General features: G+C 45.4%; 1 long non-coding RNA gene across 1 annotated transcript; it reads left to right on the top strand.

Annotated features, from left to right (window-relative positions):
• The first annotated feature begins 890 nt into the window (after positions 1-890).
• On the top strand, positions 891-3,507 carry LOC119541728. The gene is made up of 2 exons (XR_005218337.1): positions 891-1,277; positions 2,272-3,507. It is a non-coding gene; the product is annotated as an uncharacterized LOC119541728 (long non-coding RNA).
• The last annotated feature ends 12,801 nt before the right edge of the window (positions 3,508-16,308 follow it).

Raw genomic sequence — 16,308 nt, 5'->3', positions numbered from 1 at the left:
CCTCCGCAGCATGAAGCAAACGGCCCGGATCCCGCTTGGGCTGCAGCTGGGTCACTGGCGGCGGCCGGGACTGCACATCTGGCGCCCCCGGCGCGCACGGTCCGCGCACCGCCCACCGGCCGCCGCGAGCTGCGGAGCGTCGGGCGAGGTGGCGCTGGTGGCAGGGGAGGCCGTGGTGTTTGCAAGAGGGAGGGGAGAGGGGTGGCTCCGAGAGCAGGAGGGGGAGTGTTATGTGGGGCGCCGCGCCCCCCAACCCCTCCCCGGGGGGACGGGCAGACGGGGCGGGAACGGGGGCGGCGCGCACGCTCGGCCCCAGGGAGGGGGAGCAAGGGGCGGTGTGGCCGGGGCTTTCCCCACCTCCCCACCACCCCATCCCCCGGTCGGGGGCCACCGCGAGCTGGGAGGGGGATGGGTGCGTGTCGGGACTCGCCCTTTGTGCCGCGCGGATTAGGCCGCGGCGGCAGCCAGGAGGCTTTGTCCTCGTTCCGCCGGGATAGGGACCGGAGGATTCCAAGCCTCGGCGCCCCCTCCTCGAGCACTCCCGGGTTCGCCCGCGGCCGGAGCTACAGAGGGCCCTCCGCCGCCGCCGCCTCCTGCTTCGGCCGCTCGGCCTTTCTTCCTGCAGGCGCCGGAGCGGAGGGAGCGGCTCCCCGAGCCGGGTGGACGGGGAAGCGAGAGCGCCTTAAGCCGGGGGCCGCCGGAGGCCGCTCGTGACCCGGCGAGGAGAGCCACGGGCCCGGGCGCCCGTTCATTTTTTGTTAGGTGTTGCGGCGGCCGCCAGTCCGGAGATTGGGGAGAGGCTGGAGGAAGGGAAGTAGGGCGGGTGTTGGGTTACAGGCGGTGAGTCACTGCAACCCCCTCCCGCCCAGCTAAGGCTGGCACGCCGGCCTCGCAGGCCCCCACCTTCAGCTGGGGAAGGGCCGCGCCCGCCTGCGGCAGCTGAGAGCCCCGGAGCACCCCAGGAAGGACGCTGAGGCCTGGGTCCCGGCGCCCTCCCCAGAGAAGGGAGGAGTCAGGGAGGAAGGGAGAAGCAGGGAGTGCACCCGGGGTCTGCCGCCGACTGCCGGGCCTCTGGCACCATCCGGGACTCCCGCGGGGCTGCCGCCTGGGAGGGGAGGAGAGTTGGGGACGTGGAAGAGATGGGGCGCTGGAGGCGCCAGGACGGCGTTGGGTCCACAGAGGCGCGCGCCCTCCGGGCTCGCGGGGGCCGCCATCGAAGGTGGGCAAACAAGGGGCTTTAGGCCCGGGCCCGGGGTCTGCTGAGCAAGAGTCGACTGGTAGGCCTCTTTTTCCTCCAGAGGTTTCCTCTAACGGGGAGGGTCAGGTCCTGGCTATGGTAAAAAAGACCACATTCCACAAGCTGAGGATCGGGCAGGAAGGGCCTCCAGTCGCGTCTAGGCTGCCCCCCTCCCGCCCCCCGCCCCATTCTCCTTAAGAAGAGGCAAGAAAAAAGGGAAGAAGACAAGAGGAAAAGAGGCCCTAGGGATTTATGTATATATGTATATCTAAATGGTGTGGTATATATACCAGGCTGGGCTAGGAAGGGGGAGATATGAAGAGTGTCTGGGGCGTTGTGTTAATCACCTCCATGAGTCTTTACTTTTGAACCATTGAACCGTTGAACCGTTGAGCTTTCTCTGCAGCAACTCAGTTTCGTGCTTCCCTCTGCGTCTCTGCATCCCTGTTGTCTTCACTCCTGTCTGTCCCTTATCACCTTACTCTGGACTTTTGCAAAGGCCTGTCTTCCTCCTGCACCTACCCTCTGCCAGAATAATGGCCCTGAATTGTCCCCTTCATCATATTCTCTAACTAGGTAGTCTCTACCACACTCTTACTTTTGGTGCTCTTATCTGGCCAAACTTCTCTTCCACTAATACTTGACATAAACCCCTCCGCCCCTTTCTGCCTTCCCCAGACCCACACTAGCTATTGCATAATACAAACACAAAGGCCATATTTATTCAATTCCTGTTCTGTCCAACACCTTTGCAGGGCCTCCCTGCCTCCGTCCTGAAACATGCTTTTATACAGTCTGTAGACATGGTGCCTGTAGATTGGAGTGTCAGAGCAAGTGGCAGGGGGCTTGAGTCCTGGCTTCCCAGTGGATTGGCTGTGTGACTTTGTTTTTTGGTCAGCTCACCTCTCTGAGCTTCAGTTTCTTCTCCTTAAAATAGGGGTTGGAGGATCTGTCTTATAGATAGGCAGATTGCATCTGTAGTGATAATTAAAACTTCCCCAAATATTCTCTGGTTCTTTTGCTCTCCTGGGTAGGAATCCACCATGCCATCCCCTTGAAGTTAGATGTGGCCCTGCAACTTGCGTAAACCGTGGAATGAAAGCAGAGTGATATGTTTTTTCCCGGTGGAAACTTAAAGACACAGAGAGCTGATCACCATGTTCGTGTTTTCCTACCTTGACAAACATGGCTATACGGAGATGGAGCCTCCCCAAGCCTGGGTCTCTATGTAAAGATGTCAGAAGAGCACCAGTCAACCTGCACTGGAAAAGTTGCATGTGTGAATAGCTAATCACAGAGATTTGGGGGGTTGTTTGTTATAGCAGTATAATCTGGTTTACTCTGATAGTGTTATTCCCAAGTGCCTGGGACTTAATCAGGACTTATTGAATGAATGGCACCTACTTTATTGTCAGTTTTGTGTTAGGTATTCTCCATATGTTATCTAAAATCCCCCCGCTACTTGGGAAGGAGGTGCTCTCATCCCTATTTTCAATTGAGGAAACCATATCAGAAAGGTTAAGTAATTTGCCTGAAATCACACAGCTTATAGATAGCAAAGCCAGGATTTAAACCCAGCCTGTCCGGTTCCAAAGCCCATGCTCTTCCCCTTTGCATATGCTGTGCTGCCTCTCCTTAAATGGGAAGGATGGAAAATGCCCAGGACAATGCTTGGCATACAGTCATGCCCAAGCCCTGGGAGTTCCTCTCCAGACCAAATTCCTATAGCATTTATAATTTGAACCACACTTCAGGACAATGTTATCATGCATCATGTGCAAGTGTTTTCACACATAATAAAGCATTTCCTCCAACAAGGTCTCAGGCCACTTGATTAAGAGCTGGACTGCCTGGGTTTGAATCCTTGTACCTCTACCTACCACCTAGGACCACCTCGGACAATTCTTCTCTATGCCTTGGTTCTCTCTTCTGCAAAATTGCAGTGGTAATCCTTTATCCCATGAGGTTGGCAGGCAGATTAAGGGATGTAATATATGCACTCAATAAATCATGGCTATTGATCTTATACTTATTTTTCCTCTCCCATGGCTCCTAACTAGAATCCTGAGCAGTTACAAGTGGTTTAAGCATGCTGCTTGATTAGACTGATTTTTCGCTTCATGCTGGTACAGGACAGATACTGTTAGATCCGTAGTTGGAAGCATGATATCCACGCTATCCCCACAACTTGTATTTACGTACATTTCATTACTTGTTCTTTATTATACTTTCTGTTATGAAAGCAATTTAAAATAAACAAGGTATGTTTACTTTCTCAAGAAATCTTTATTCAGAAAACATAGCAATACTAGCTATCATTTTCCTACTGCATGCAATATATATGTATATAGTCTCTAATCATTATAAAACTGCATGGTGGGTGTTGTGGTCCCCATTTCACTGTTGAGGAAACTGTTTCAAAGAGGTTAAGTCACCTGCGATCAGGCAGTTAGCAACTGCCTGAGTCAGGATTTGAACTCAAATATCTGACTCAAAGACCTTGTTCTATTTTTCCTTTAATTTTTTCTGTTACATGCCTCAGTTACCTGACATCACAAGTCACATCAATGAATGCCTGTCCTTTGGTTGATATTTTTCTCCTGTTTTTCTAGAATAAGGTACTGGGAAGTTACCTTATGAAATTTCTTGCTGTCGTCTCATGGGCATCTGCATTAAATGGCAACACGAAGGGGTTATTGTTCACTGCCCACCAAAAATTCATGCCCTTCCTTCCATAGGGGAACAAACAGGCAGCTAGCTATTCAGTCAGGGATCTATTTCCCAGCCTTGTTGGCATTCAAATTTTGCAGTGTGACTAGTTCTCTCTATTGGGATGTGAGCAAAAGTAATTTTAGTTACTTCTAGGCCAGCATGTTTAAAAACTGGGTATGCCTTCCCTACTGTGCCCAGCTGGAAAACAAGATACTGAGGTTCCAGATGATGATGGAGACACAGGATAAAAGAAGCCTGGGTCCCTGCATCACCTTGAGGAATAAAGTCCCCTTCTGACCGGGAATATTCACATTGGACTGGTATATACATAAGTGAGCAATAAACTTCAATTGTGTTAAGCCCCAGAAATTAGAGGGTTTATTTGTAACAGAGCTAGTATTGCACTCACTAATATACATATAGTTTGCCTTCTATCTGTATTTACATATAAAAACCAAAATGTATTTGGTTCCAAATATTTGATAGCTGTTATAATCTTCTCTACTTGCTCATTCTAGAAGAAAGCAGATGATTTGGGGCCTGAGTTTTTCCTTTAATTTTTTCTGTGTTACATGCCTCAGAGATCAAATTAGAAAAGTATTCGTAAGTCGTAAAACAGCAAGAAACAATTTACTATGCAAAACTATTATTTTCCCACTACGCACCGGGTATCTGGGGCTGAGGATGCAGTTGGGATAAGAAAAGCATGATCCTATCCAGTTTTGGGGTAGAAACAACAATTGACAGCATTCAGCTGACCTCCAGCCACCAAACTTCTTGGGACAACCCAGGCTATTTGCATGCAGAATAGATAACTAAAATGAAAATGAATGTTTACTTACAAATTAAAGCAGAAAGCTGTGGTCCTTCCCTGCTCAGTGGCTGGAGAGATTGTTACAATGTTGATTAAGATCATAAATACCAGAATCAAAACCAGCTGAGTTCTAATGGTAGCTCTACCACTTTCTAGCTATGTGGATCTTGGGCAATTTCCTTTTTGTTTCTCAGTTTCCTCATCTGTGAAATTGGGCTTTAACAATAACTACCTCAAAGGGTTTTCATGAGAATTGCATGATTTAATGCAAAAAAAAAACACTAAGAACAGCAAGAGATGGGTAGTAGCACTCAATAAATTTTGGCCATTAATATTATTTACCCCCTTCCCGCTGGTCTTTTATGTTGTGTATAAAAGGATACAAGTTGTGGTAGGTTGGATTAAGTACCCAAGGCGGGGGGTGGGGGAAGAGATGTTCATAATCTTAATCTAGTCCTGTGGGTGTGAACTTTTTGAAGATGTAATTTTTAGTTAAGGTGTGGCCAAGTGAAAGAAGCTGGACCTTAATCCTGTTATTACTGGAAGCTTTATGAAGAGAAAACCACATGGAAAAGCAAGAAGCTGGAACCTGGAAGAGAAAGGAGAGAACATCACCATGTGATGGGAAAGCCAAGGAACCCCGAGGATTTCCAGCCTCCAGAATGCTGCCAACCCTGTGGGAAAGCAAGTCTTCCAGCCTCTGACATCATAAGACAGTATATCCCCATCATTTAAGCCAACCCATAGTGTGATATTTGTCATAGCAGCCTGGAAACTGAGACAGAAGGGAAGGCTTTTTCATGGGGTTGATATATGACATCAAGAAATAGGATTATAAATAGAATCAGCGGATGTTAAAGGATTCAACTGAAATAATCCAGATGAAGAGTTTACTTTCAATTTCTCATCTACTTCGTGACTGAGGTCAGTAAGATTCTTTTGGGATGAGCATCAGTTTGGAGATCTCCCGTGGTATGGGGACAACCAAAAGAAAAGGAGGCCTGGCTTCTAGCCCCTTGGGCAGCTGCCTTCACCTCTCAGTGATATGATGTCAGCAGGCCAGATCAGTGTCTTAGTTTGCCAGGGCTGCTATGACAAATACCACAAACTGGTGGGCTTAAGCAGCAGGAACTTATCATCTCAGTTTTTGGAGACTAGAAGTCCAACGTCAAGGTTATTAGCAGGTCATTTTTCTCTGTCTTTAATTTGTTGCATTCTGGCAGTGGCTCAGCCACTACCTGCACCATATGGCGGTCTGTCTCTTTCTGTCGCCTCCTCTGGTTTCTACTTCCTGGTCTAATTTCCTTTGCTCATAAGGACTTCGGCCTTATTGGATTAAGGCCATCCCTCGTTCAGCTGGTCTACACCTTAACTAATAACATCTTCCAAGGTCCTGTTTACAGATGGGTTCACCCCCACAGGACCTGGGGTTAGGACTTGAACATGTCTTTTGTGGGGGACATGATTCAGTCTCCAACAATGACTTGAGATGACCCTCTGCCACTGGCAACTCTCAACTCCTTTTGCAGATTTCAGTCTTACGTTCCTTGCCCATCGCATCTCTTCCTACTATCTTTGTGCACGGGTGAAAAATGTGGGGCAGGCAAATGAGTGGCAGCAGTTCCATATGCTTTGTTTTCTCTGTCCTAAACTTTAAACTGAAAAGTAAGATAACTTCTTCCTGGGGGAATAAAAACAACAGGGATCTGTTGGACAGTTCTATCATCTAGAAAAGTAACATCAATGTGATAAATTTCCCACCAACAGGGAAAGCACTGGCTGGACTCCGGAAGCAGGAAACAACACTATGCCACCCTGCAAAGAGTAGCAGCCAGGAAGTTGAGAGCAAATGTCACATGCAGGAACATGCTGGGGTCATGTGGGAATAGAACTCTATTTGGCTACAATGAAAAAGCCTTTGGGTTTCATTGAGGTTAAAGGGGGTAGGGTGGGAAGAGAAAGTGTGATTCTCTATAATGTGCTCTCTGAATGCACTGATGTATTCAGCAATATTAGCAAAGTGTTTATTATGAACCCATCACAATTCTAGGTACGGAGAATACAGAAGTGAACAAAACGAAGTCCCTGTTTTCACTGGGTTTACAGATAGACAATGAGCCATCAGCAAATAAATGTATTATATGAAAGATAATGGTAGGGCTAGTTGGAAGAATAAATCAAGGTAAGGTGGTGAGGAGGGTGAGAAGGGACTCACTGATAAGTTGACATTGGAGCACAGATTCCAAGGAAGCGAGGGAGCATACAATCTGGGTGTCTGAGGAAAGAATCTTCCCGGCATAAGGACTATGGGGTGCAAGGGGCCTGGGGCATGTTCAGAGAGCAGTGAGGAGGCCAATGTGAGTAAAGTGGATTGAAATAGAAGGAGAGCAATAGAAGTTGAAGCCAGAGAGTTAAGGGAGGACCAGACCCTATAGGGCCTTGTGAACCATTTTAAGAACTTTGGATTTTATTCTGAGTCAGGCAGATTCTGACTAGAGCAGTGCCTTAATTAGACTTGGGTTTTTGAAGTCTCCCTCTAGCCACTAGGTTGACAATAGACTTGAGGGAGAAAAGTGATTCTGGCAGGAAGGGGGAGCTATGGCAAATGCTAAGGAGAGCCTCCTACAAGAACTGCAAAGCAGGAATTATAGAATTTCCAGTCGGTTTTCCAGTGCCATCCCCCCTCCACATGGTTACCATGGTTCACTCCTGAAACACACATCTGACTCGGTGTCTCCCTCCTCCAACACTCTGTTGGTCCCCTGTGACCTTCAAGACAAACTCCAAACTCCTTAACCTGACACATAGAGCAGGTGGCAGGGTGAAAGAGCACTGGGGTTAGCATCAAAAAGACCCGGGATAGAACCCTGGCCTTATAATCACCTGCTGTGTGACTTTGCCCAAGTCACTCAACCTCCCTGATCTCGGTTGTTTTCTGTTTCCTCCTAGATATTGTTACCTGCATGTCAGTGTACAAGAGCCGGGGTTTTCCCTGTCTTGTTCAGTGCTTCATATTCAGCACCTAGAACAATGCCTAGCAAATGGTAGGCATTCAGCAAAGATATGTTGAACAAATGAATGAATACATAGCATAAAGACAAATAGGTGCCCAGCAAATGCTCTTTTCTCCTGAGTAATGCTTGTTTCCCTTTTCCTGTATGGTCTGGCCCTAAGAGGCCTCTCCCCGACCTGCCCCTACCCCCAAGCACCCTTCGTTCCAGGGGCATTTCTCACTGTTTCATGCTACTCGGTCTTTGCACGTGCTGTGTCCGCTGCCTGGAAGGTCCCTTTTCCTGTCCTCCAGATGACAAACCCCTACTCATCTTGGAGACCCAGCTTAAGGCATCACCTCCTTTGATCCTGCACTGGGCAGAGCTGAAGGCTCAGTTCTCTATCTCCCGGGCACTCGGTTGCTGGGTCTATGATAGCACTTACCTCAGTTAGCCAACTGGGCACCCACTTCCTCCCAACAGAAATGTAATGTCCAATAGAAATGTAATGCGAGCCACATACGTAATTTTAAATTTTCTAGCAGCCACATTATAAAGAAGTAAAAAGAAACAAGTAAAATTAGTTTTAATACTGTATTTTACTTTAACCAATATATCCAAAATGTTATAATTTCAAGATGTAAGCAACATAAAAATTCATCAATGAGATATTTTATAGTCTTTTTTATCGTATTTCTTATTGTAGAATATAACGTATATACATAGAAGTGACAACTTTCCAAGTGCAATTTAACAAATAGTTAGCAAATTTCAAAGAATATTACAGGTTACAGTTCCACAGTTTCAATTAGATCCTTATTGTGAAATATAACATATACACAAAAAAGTAATATCATTCAAAGTATGATTTAACATAGTTATATAGGAAATTTCCAAAGTTGTTATGAGTTACAGTACCATAGTTTCAGTTATTTCCTTACTATGGAATATAACATATATACAAAATGTGATGGCTCTCAAATTACAATTTGATAAGCAGCCATAGAACAAATTTCAAAGGATGCTATGAGTTACAGTTCCACCGTTTCAATTCTTTCCTTCTAGCTATTCTAATACCATCGCAACTAAGAAAAAGAAAATTATATAAAGATTCAGTATTCGTAATCCTTTGTTAAGTTCCATCTTGTCTGTTGCTACCCCTTCCTCTGGTTTAATCACTTTCCCGATCTTCAGGGATGTCTAAGCAGTGACCACCCTAATTTGTTCGTGTTAAAAGGGGTGTCAAATTTATGAGAAAAGGAGACACATCTAGTTGATGTTCTTGAAGAGGCTATTGCCTCTGGGTTTTGGGACTTAGCTGGCCTAGGAGTTCTCTGAAGGATTTAAATTTCTGAAGAATAAGCTTTGTGAGTGAAACATTTTTATAGAGTCTCAGATAGGATTTCGGGACTACCATTGACTTGGGCTTATCATACTGTGGTCATTTGGCAAATCTAGCTGGAGCTTGCATAGGAGTAACTTCCAGGACAGCCTCTGACTATTTGAATTCTCTTAGCCTTATTTTGCTGCCTTTCTTTCCCCCTTTCTGGTCAAAAAAGCATTCTCAACCCCTCGATGCTAAGGTCAGGCCCATTCCTGGAATCCATGTCCCCACATCGTCAGGAAGATTCATTCATCTGGGGAGTTCTGTCCCACGTCGGGGAGGGTGATGGATTTATTTGCACAGTTAGGCTTAGAGAGATAAAATCCACATTTGAGCAACAAAAGAGCCCCATCAAATGTAGGAAATGTAGCCTTACCAAAACAATAAAGTTGTATTTAGCAGTAAAAATATTTTATATTGCTTCCTTTGTCAAACTTATATTTTAATTTTAGTTCATAAAGCTATATAAAATTAAAATTTACTTCCCTAGTCACATCGCCACATTTCAAAAGTTCAGTAGCCACGTGTGGCTAGTAGCTATTGTATCCAACCATGCAGATTAAGATCTTATTCTTTCTAATTGAAGTATAGACCTGGTTTGTAGTGAGTACCTAATAAACTTTGAAATGAGTGATTGAATGAATGAATTTCACTACCTTTACTTCCTCCCTAACGTACTATCCCTATTTCCTAACCTGGAAATGCATAGCCCAGGAAAGAGAATGAGAATGAATTTAAGGGAAAGATGAATCCACAGAAATCTTTGGATTCCAATTTGCTTGTTTGCCCATCGGCAAAGTTTATAGGCAGCAAAGAGCTCCTCTCTGATCCACGCAGCTCAGCAACCCAGTACCTCCTGCTCTTTGCTCAGATGTCACCTTCTCAGTGGGGACTTTCCTGAGCACCCTCCCCTCCCCTGACCCTCCACTCATACTCCTTACCCTCTTCCCTGCTTTGTTCTTCACCTTTGCATTTATCGCCATGTAATACCTAATTTACTTACCTGTTGTGTCTGTCCCCACGGAGCAGGGATTTTTATCAGTATCATTTACTCATGAATCCCTGGTACCTAGCACTTGGTGCGTGGTAAACGCTCTTTAAGTATTTGTTAAATGAGTGAATGGATGAATTAGTACATAACGGTTCAAGTTCCAACTCTTTTGCCTTCTAGCTCTGTGACCCCAAACAAGTGAGTGAACCTCAATTCCCTCATCTGTAAAATAGGTCTAAATTAATACTTGCCTTATAGGGTGGATGTGATATAATCCTACGTGGTTAATATTCATCTTGGCAGGGCTAAATAAGACAGTGTGTATGAAGTGCTTAGCTTGTAGTAAGCTCTGACAAAATGGTAGCTGTCATTAATACTCTTTGATTGATAATAACATTATTATTAGCCATCAAGACTGTAGCAATCATATAAAGCAGATGATTACAATTTGCCAAGTAATTCTGTCTCAAACAAAAATCTAGGTCAGAAAAAAAAATAGGTTGGGGACCTGGATTCTTTTAGACTCTTGCCTGAATGTCCCTGTCCTGTATTTGTTTGTATTTTTTAACCATGGGCGACTGGTCCCTCGGCCCCACCCTGCCAAGACAGAGGGCAGCTCGGTGTCAAGCCCTGCATGGGTGGTGTTTACTGTCACCAGGGGACTTAGGTTCTGAAAGCCAGCAGGAGAGAGTGCGCGCGCATTCCAGGCACGTCAGCAGCCCACTGATGACGGCAGAGGCTCTTGGTCCAAAAGTCGGAGCAGTGACGCAGGACTCAAGTGGGGCCAAGTGGAGCCAGGCTTCCCAGAGGATGGCTGGGGAGGGTCACAAGAGCGGGGGAGGCCTTTTCAGCAGATGAGGCAGCGGCCTTCCAATTCCTCATCCTTGGAAACCCTCCAAAGGGCACATTTCCTGTCCACCCTCCCCTTCATGATGCTTTGCATACACCTGTTCATTCTTTCATTCAACACATGTTTATGGAACATTTTTGCTGATGCCAGGGCTGGGGATTAAAAGTAATATATGACTATCCTCTGGCTTCAAAGAGTTTCTAATATCTCCATCAGCATCATGCTTTACAGTTTGCAGAATGCTTTCACACAAGTGGTCACTTTTAATCCTCATAATGATATGTTACTTGGGATTAGATATCCTTATTTTTCTCATAGTAATGAGGACCCGCAGCTTATAAATAGGGAGCCAGGCTCAAACTCAGGTATTTGGCCACACCCACAGCTAGTATCTAAGCGATATCACACCTCACAAATAATGGTCATATAAAAGTCATAGACATCAGCTCACTGAGGGGTAAAAGTCATTGATGTATCTCTAATGGCTCTAAAAAGAAATTGTGTGGCTCCCTCCCCCTCACAACAGAAGAGAACATCTGGGGAACTTACAAGAATTTGGATCAATTGAGATCTGTTTTTCCCTGCCCCCTCCAATAAAGCACCACACTCAGGATGCCTGAAATATCTGAACTCAGAGCCTCGACTGCCCAAACTAACAGGGTATGGACAAGTTCTGGAAACAGACACAGGTGTGAACGTAGCCTCACACCGCCATGCTCCCCCAAAGCACTATTTCTGATGCCCCAACTTAAATCCCAAATTCTTGCCAGTGACTTTCTGAGGAAAAACCTCTTCCCACAGCACCACCAAGTGGCTGAGTCTCTACCCACTAGAAATTCTCCAAGAAACACCAGGAGAATAAACCTAGTTCACTTCAGTGTGAGCCAAAGCACCAAATAGGTACAGAGCCCGTCTGAGAAAAAGGACTGAGCAAAAAGAGGGGTGAGGTGGAGAAATTCACGGGAGGTCCAGGAGGCACTGATGTCCTCAGGACAATGAGAAAACAAACCACTTTATGGGAAGAAACAATTGGGCAGAAATTCATGCCGGCTTTTAGGACAGAAGTGTCCAATCCTTCCCTTCTCACAGATGGGGAAACTGAAGGCCAGGGAAGTTCATGCTCTTACAGGAGACACAAGGATGAGGACGTGCTTACTCCGCATGAAGAGCATTAGCTGTGTGATTTCATTTAACCCATTCAACAAGCCTAGGAGAGATACTCTGGCTCCCCAGTTTTACCAGACGAGGACCGCGCAGGGGCCAGGACACGATGGCCCTGTCCTGCTTTTGTGCAGCACCTTAGGGTTTTACATTCTTACATTTTTAAATGGTTGAAAAAATCAAAATAAGAATAATATTTCATGACCCAAAAATATATATGAAATGCTAATTTCAGTGCCATAAATAAAGTCTTATTGGAGCACAGCCACACCTGTTTGTTTGTGTGTCATCTCTGGCTGCTTTCAAGCTACAATGGTGGGGTTGACTCATGGTAACAGAGACCAGATGGTTTCCAAAGCCTAAAATATTTACTGTCTGGCCCTTTACTGGAGAAGCTTTTCAACCCCTGGAAAAGAAGCTCAAAGAACTTGAAGAATCCAGGGGAAGTGATATGATAGAAAAAGAACAGAATATGGACTTAGACGATCGGGTCTGTCACTAACTGCGTTCTGTTAACACTGGAGTTATCTCTGATACCCCCTTCCAGGTTTTCTGGTAGATGGGATCAGAAGTTGAATGCAAAAACTGTTTGTCAGCTGTAAGGCATTATGCAGCGTCCACTATTGTTTGCTAGATTAAAGGGGCCCGATCTGCCAACTCCGAGTCCTCGGCAGTTCCCCCCACATCAAGCAGCCACTCTGAGCCTCAGTTCCCCCATCTATAAAATGGGATGATGTTAACCTCCCTCATAGAGGCATTGTCCAAATTAATAAAGAGCATGTTTGTGAAAGCTATTCGTAAAAGTACTTTTTACTTGTTAGGTTTCAGGGACTTGATCTCCAAATGAAAGGGGATGCGATGAGTTTTGAACCTCCAGAGTAAAGTACAGGGAGCCAAAATGAAGAGCCAGGAGAAAGACCGGATGGAGAGACCCAACTTAGCTTCAGCTTGGCCTCCTGCTCCTTCAAAAAGGGCAGCCGACTCAATGTTCTTTTAAAAGGGCAGTCGGTTGGACTCCTGGTGACTTAATTATGCTGAAAGGGCATTTAGAGAACTCGGTGAGCTCTTGGGGTACTTCCACCCAGCTTCAGGTCCTGGCCTTCCTCTTCAGAGGCTGTACCAGTCACTCGTGTCTGGTTGCCAATGGGGAGTGGACTGGCCCAAGGGACTATATCCCTACACTGACAATGATGAATGGATGCAGGCGGCCACCCAGATAGTTTGTGAAGAGAGGCAAGGAGACAGTGAGCAACCCACTCAGCCCGTACCCAGCCACAGCACAGATACAGCAATTATCCAGAGTTTGGATTTCCAATACCTTTACCTAAAATTTTCCAACATCTCATCACAATACTGGTAGTCATTGGCCTACCTGCCACTTCAGATTTCCATTTGATTGTGTAGCCCCTTAGCATCTGGGTGCATCTACATGAAACAAGCCCAGCCAAAGTTGAAGGGAATAAAGCTATGCAGAGAGGTTGTGTAATATTGAGAATGAAAGCTCTGGAGTCAGAACTGGGGCATATCCCAGTTCCCTCCATTGCTAGTTGTGTGATCTTGGGCAAATTGCTTAACTTCTCTGGGCCTCAGTTTCTGCATCTACAAAATGTTCCAGAATAACAATACCTCATATAATTTAGGGAGAATTATATTAAAGTGGGCCTGGTGTCAGGCACATCATAAGAATTCAGGTAAAGGTAAGTATTGCTGTTTTTTATTGTTGGTGCAGCAATTTCTCCGTAGGCATTCTTGGTAGCTAAGAATGGACTGCAAAGAACCATTTGTTTAAATGTAAATGAATGAATGAATGAATGAATGAATGAACCAACAGACAAAAGAGTAACGTGCCTCATTCCATCTTCCAGATAACTGCCAGAATAGCCATGCTATTGCATTATCTTGTCCTATTTACAGATGAGGTTTGTCAGCCTGAGAAATACAGAATGTAAGCCAAGAGTTTAAAGCTCTGCTTCTCTTTGGGCTTCTGTTTCCTCATCAGTGAAACAGGCGTAATCATCAAGCCTATCTCACTGGGTTGTCAAGGGCATCCAATGAGAGAAGAGGATATGAGAGCAAATCTTTTGAGGTTAAGTGGAAAGCCTCACTCTCCAGTTAAGAATGCATTTTAATATGATACAGATTCCCTGTTTGGCCTTAGCCAAAGGGATGAAACTCTAATTATAGAATTTCAGACATAGCCAGGTGTCTTAGTTTGCCAGGCAGCTATGACAAATAGCACACACCAGTTGGCTTAACAACCAGAATGTATTGTTTCACAGTTTCAGAGGCTAGACATCCAAAATCAACGTATTCATGTGACCATACTTACTCCCCAAATTCTGTAGCATTTTGGTGGTGGCTTGCTGCAATCCTTGAGTCCCTTGGCTTGCATCTCTGCTTCTTGTCGCATGGCAATGTCGTTGATCTCCTCCTGTGTTTCTCTCAGACTCCTAGCTTCTCATAAGGTGTCCAGTAACACAGATTAAGGCCCACCCTGATTCAGTTGGGCCGCACCTTAACTAAAAATACCATCTTCAAAAGGTCGTATTTATAAATGGGTTCACACTCTCAGGAATGCAGATTAAGATGAAGAACAGTCTTTGTTGAGTTATATAACAACCTACCACGCCAGATGAGCTAGGGAAGCATCAACATGGGTGAAAGACCTTCCCATTATCTTTGCAAATAAGTGGCATAGGGCAGTGTTGACCAGGGGTGACTTCACCTAAGAATTCTTGTCCTCTGAGGGTGTTGTCCTGGGTTTGTAGAGTCTAACCTTGGCTGTCACTCTGGCCTCTTGAGTGTAATCTGTCAACAAAAGAGCTACAGAGACAGTGGGCTCCGTTATCCATCCTTGTTATTTTAGCAAAAATGTCTGGCAAAGTCCCCATTTATGGGTACCCTGTCAGAGCTGTGGAGGTCTACAAGCTACGGTGAGCTGGTTCGTTCACTCCCCTGGCTCGGTCATAAGCGGAAACCCATCAGAGGAAGCCTTTTCAGGTTATATTTGCAAAAACTTAAAATTAGAATTATTTAACATTAAAAGGATCATCTAATATAAAATTAACTAAACTATCTAGATGAAACCTTCCCATGAATGCACACACATATATTCCTTTGGGATAAAATGTCTTTATCAGTCCAGGAAGAGTCCTCTGTAGGAATGGGTGATCTTGCCTGCCTCAGCTGCTTTCTCAGCCTCTGCCCGAGACAGTGGGTTGGATCCAGTGCAAAATCCAAAGCCTCTGGCCACAGACTTCAAGGGTTACTTAGGAAGCGGTGGGGGACAACCTTGCCCCTGCAGTGGGAGCAAATGCCACCTAGCTATGAAAGATCAGGGGTCTTGGGCTCTGTAGGGAAGAGCTCCCTTTCTGTGATTGGGTTCCGTTGGGGTATTGCTACTCACACTCTGTTTCTCATTGGCTATATGCAAATAAGCAAACCCTAATATGTTGATCCTAGATCAGCTGATTCGTGCCCATGCTGGCTCTGCTGGACTACCTTGATATACTGATGCTGATAAGATATGGCACTCCTCCTGGGAGGAAGACAGCTCTCATGTGCTGATGTTGCTCTTGATAAGGTGCTGTGGCCAGAACTGAGACTTCAAGTCAGAAGTCATATACTCATACACTCTAGACACCCCATAGTGGGTGTTCAATAAGCACTTTCTTTCCTGGTTTGATTTGCTGCCGCTCTACCCCTGCCATGTGGCTGTGGACTACTCCTTTACACTTTCATACCCATCATTCCCCTTTCCATTTTTGTTGGAATTATCTGTTTATCTACTCATTCTTCCCCTTAGACTGTGAGTTCTTTGAGGTCAGGGTGTGAATCTCTTTTTCATTGTATGGCAGAGTGCTATTACACTGCTTGATGTAGTTGGTGCTAAGTAAATATTTAACTGAGCTAACCTGAAGCCCTGGAGTGTAACTATAAAGGAATGAGACTGATTTTTTAAAATTAAATATACCAGGACTGATAAATCCAAAATGAACGGGGTCCATTTCAGAGTAGTCACCCTAAGAAGGGATGCACTCATGCCAATAAATATTGGCTATTGCTTGACCCTTTTTGGGAAGAGTCTTCTTAGCATGTGGCACATTGAGTGAAGATGCATCTTCCTCCATAATCGGAGGATTTATAAGAGGATGTTTTTAGTGACAGGA

The sequence above is a fragment of the Choloepus didactylus genome, chromosome 8 (assembly GCF_015220235.1).
Source record: "Choloepus didactylus isolate mChoDid1 chromosome 8, mChoDid1.pri, whole genome shotgun sequence".
Taxonomy (NCBI): domain Eukaryota; kingdom Metazoa; phylum Chordata; class Mammalia; order Pilosa; family Megalonychidae; genus Choloepus; species Choloepus didactylus.
The sequence above is the reverse complement of the archived record's forward strand: the minus strand, read 5'-3'. Positions and strand labels throughout refer to the sequence as shown.